Raw genomic sequence first — 4308 nt, 5'->3', positions numbered from 1 at the left:
ATTTTGATAGAGGCCAATCTCACTGGGGTTAGGTCAGAAACTTTTCAAAAGACAGAATAATAGCCAACAAACATATAAAAAATGCTCAACATCTCTGATCATTGGAGAAATGCAAATCAAAACCACAATGAGATATCATCATATCTTAAATCTTAATTGTTCTGTTTCTATTTTCTGGCATTGCAACTGGCTCCCATGTTTGGTATCTTATTGCTTTTGTGACAGTCATTATTTTTCACTGTATGCTGTTTAGTGTGTTTGAATAATTATTGGTGGGAATAATTGAAGCTTGGACTGTTTGTTTGCTTATTCAGTTCACCTGTCCTTAAACATCACATCCAAGTTCAAGGCTTGAGATCCCTAGACCTCCAGGGCTGTTAAGCTGTTAATCCATGCCAGGCTGGTTACTTCAGGTCTCCCCTTACCCCGAGGAAATTTGTGAGGTGTATCAATGAGACTTCGCTGCTGGACATGCCCTACGCTTTGACTTGTATTCCTCTCAACCCCAAAGAACACTCAATCCACAGCACAGATTAGTAGCACTTTCTTCTCACTTGGCAAATTCTCCCTTGGCAAAAGCATTTTTGAGTGTCAGCTCTGCTTCTCTGGGTCCTTACACTTTCTGGTGAGGCAATTCCTAATTATCCTGTAAGCTGAAAAGTGACACTTAAAATATATCTAACGCTTCATCATTTCTTTTATTTGTTCCCACCAGGGGATTGATTAAAATGACCAACCCTGCCATGCTGGAACAGAAATCTCAAATGTAAATTACATGACTGAGTAGAAGTTTAGACTCACACAACCTTTCACAGGTATCACCATATTCAACACGAACCGTCCTCACCTTCTGTCATCATTGCTCAGATGTTATGTACCCAGTTACAACTGCAGTGATCACTTCCTGCCCCTGGCATATCAACCTTTCATGCACTGCCCTATTTTTTCTTTCTCAGTAATACTCATCCCTTTCTACTAGTCACTATCACTTACTTACTAGTTGTATTGTCTAAACTCTATCAAAGAAGATAAATTTCATGAGGGCAGACATCTTTGGCTGTTTTTCACTTACATCCCCAATAGCATAGGATAGTTCTTGGAATATCAGTAACTCACTTTATTATAATTTTTGAATGTACAAAAGAACAAATGAATGAATAAAATGATCAATATCCCATGATCCTGTCAGCAAAAAGCTAGAATTTATGTCTGAAACACTAAGGAGAGGACAGGAAAGGGAAAAAGATGTGGTAGTTGTTCCCTTGTGGAGGTTGATACATTCTCTCTCCAGGGGCTAGTCAGAATTTTAGGGGGGAAACAGGTAAGTACCCTGGAGATTATTGTGTACAATATGAGTGAGACTACAAACAAGTCACTGAAAAGGTTTTTCTTCACAATTTCAAAGACACCCTGCAATTCAATTATCCTCCTGGTAATTATTGCTTACTTTTGTGACACTCAGGACCTAGAGAATTCAGGAATTCTCCTCATTCCAGCAAAATAAATCATATATTATGACCTGACAGAGAAATTCACAGGACAGTTAGAGACAACTCTTCTTGTTCCCCTCTAAGGAGCCATGTCACTATGCCAGAACCAGAGGCCAGGAGCACAGACCAGAATTTTATGAGTCCACAAAACTCATTTCCAGCAGGTAAACTTTCTGCAAGAATAACGTCTCCAGCAATGTTATTATTTGGTTCCACTTTGTCATTTCCTCTCAGAATGTGCTCAGTCATCACTATAATTAGCAAGCTTATCTCAGGATAAGCTGATTTTGAAAATGGACACAGTGTAAGGGTTTAGAAATATACTAACCTTAACTTACTATAGAGAAGAACTTGTGGAAAGAAATGAATAAAATTTGAAAGGATTTAAAACAGATTAAGTATATTTTCATGTAAATTATGTTATCCTAATTATAAATTTATTTTATTAAAGAAAACTCCCCGTGAACCATTGATTTACTATTTGATCTGAAAATCTAGCCCCTAATATACTAAAAATTTTCAAACTGGCTAATGATGCATGAACAGATACATTTTAAGCACAGACACGCGATTTCATTTTACTATGTAATTAATGGGACATTACTGTAAAAATTCCTACAAAATAAAAAATGTCACTAAGAAAATATTTTTCTTCCAAGCTGTCTCTTCAGTTCCCCCTTGATCTCCTTGTTCCTGATACTGTAGATGAGGGGGTTCAACATGGGTATCACCACCATGTAAAACACAGACACCACCTTGTTCTGGTCAGTCGAGTAGCTGGACTTAGGCATCACGTAAATGAATGTAATGGTTCCAAAGAACAGAGTGACCGCAGTGAGGTGGGAGGTGCAGGTGGAGAAGGCCTTGTGGCGCCCCTCGTTGGAGCGCATCTTCAGGATGGTGATGAGGATGTAGATGTAGGAGATGGCTATGACAAGCACAGTGACCACAATGATGGAGCCAGCAGTAAATGAGGGAACAGCTGCAGGGACACTGGCATCAGAACAGGAGAGTTCAATTAAGGGAGTAAAATCACAGAAAAAATGATTGACTTGATTTAGGCCACAGAAAGATAAAGAAAGGAAGGAAAAGGTAAAGGAGCAAGCATTAAGAAAACTTCCTGTGTAAGCCACTACGAGTAACTGGACACAGACTTGAGTGGACATTTTGGTTGAATAAAGCAGTGGGTTGCAGATTGCCACAAACCGGTCATATGCCATGACAGCCAGAAGGAAGCATTCAGATGTTCCGAAGAAAACCCCTGAAAAAAGTTGGATGGTGCATCCAAGGTAGGAGATTGTATTTCTCTCCACCAGGAAGTTCACAAGCATGTTGGGTGTGACAGAAGATGAAGAGCCTAAGTCAGCAGAAGCCAAGTGGCTCAGAAAAAAATACATAGGGTGATGGAGCTGGGAGGAGATTCTGATGAGAATGATTGTGCTGAGGTTGCCAGATATGGTCACCAGGTAGATGCACAGCATGATTATGAAGAGGATGACACGAAGGACTGGATCATCTGTCAAGCCCAACAGAATGAACTCCCTCACAGCAGTGTGGTTCATATCTACCTAGTAATCCATGAAACAATGTAGCTGATGCCAAAATGAACCTGTGATGAGAGTGGTACAGTATTTATAAAATTTTGTTTTCGTTTTTATTAGTACACATGGGAAGATATTCAAGTACCAGTACATTTTTACCTAAAACTGTGACTCTGTCTGTGGTTTGAAAATTATTTGTATCATAACACCAGAAAAACTTCCTTCAAATAATGTCCTTTTCTTGTCATATTGTTTCCAAAAAGCCAGTTAAAGTTACTTTAAATTCAAACTATAAAAAATATAACAGATGTGAATAACAATAAAAGATTGATGAGTATATAAAAAAAATAAAAATATACATATACAGTTTTTAAATAAAGACTTGAGTAATAACTTACACTTTTTATATGTTTACTAAATGTTAAACATAGGGCTAAGAAATTTGTATCCATAGTCTGTTTCGATTTCCATAAAATAATATTAGTTTTATTATTATTTTATAGATAACATAAACTGAGTGCGAAAGATGTTATATAACTTGTATAAGGTACATAGCAAGTAGTAGAATCAGAACATAAAACTCAGGAAGTCACTGCTTATTCCTTTAGTAAATACACAACAAGTAAAGTTAAATAATACCATGAAGTCCAACACACCTGACACCAAGTGGATTACAGTTTATCTTTTTTGCCTTTAGGCATCTAATGTGTAAAAAGGCAGTTGGTTAATAACATATTTCAAAATATCTATCAGTTAAATAACAGCATTTTTAAAAGGGAAGAAATAACACGGTTTTCGACTCTTATTACCAGAAAGGAAATTCAAATTACTATTATGAATGAGGTCACTTATTGTAAATTCATTAAATAACTTTAAAATATTTATAATTAAGTATTTTACTGTTTTTTAAGTAGTTTGAAATATGAATGTAATCAGTATGTAAAAACATGATTAATATTCGCAATATAATTAAAATATATTTATTCGAATAAATCACGTAACTACCTACTGTAACAATGTTTTCCAAATGGAATTTTGCAGAATGAATCATATTATTTTCAACATAACATATAGCTGAATAAATATAGCCTAAAATCTTAAGAAGGATCATCCAGCTGGTGGCTAGGTTGACCCTCATCTCCAAGTTTTCTGACTTTATGTCCCAAGCTGTGTCTACTATGTTGTTGCTTTGAAGCTAAAAGCATTTCGGTCCATAAGCAAAGTAAGCAATTATGCAAATAGTTACATCACATTTACATTTTTAAATCTTTAATTAA

At 36.1% G+C, this 4308-nt stretch overlaps 1 pseudogene; it reads right to left on the bottom strand.

Moving 5' to 3' along the window:
* Positions 1-2125: 2125 nt before the first annotated feature.
* Positions 2126-3070, bottom strand: LOC105859913 (olfactory receptor 5P6-like; annotated as a pseudogene).
* Positions 3071-4308: the final 1238 nt, after the last annotated feature.

The sequence above is a fragment of the Microcebus murinus genome, chromosome 4 (assembly GCF_040939455.1).
Source record: "Microcebus murinus isolate Inina chromosome 4, M.murinus_Inina_mat1.0, whole genome shotgun sequence".
NCBI classification, from domain to species: domain Eukaryota; kingdom Metazoa; phylum Chordata; class Mammalia; order Primates; family Cheirogaleidae; genus Microcebus; species Microcebus murinus.
Note: the sequence above shows the minus strand (reverse complement) of the source record. Positions and strands in the feature narration are given on the sequence as shown.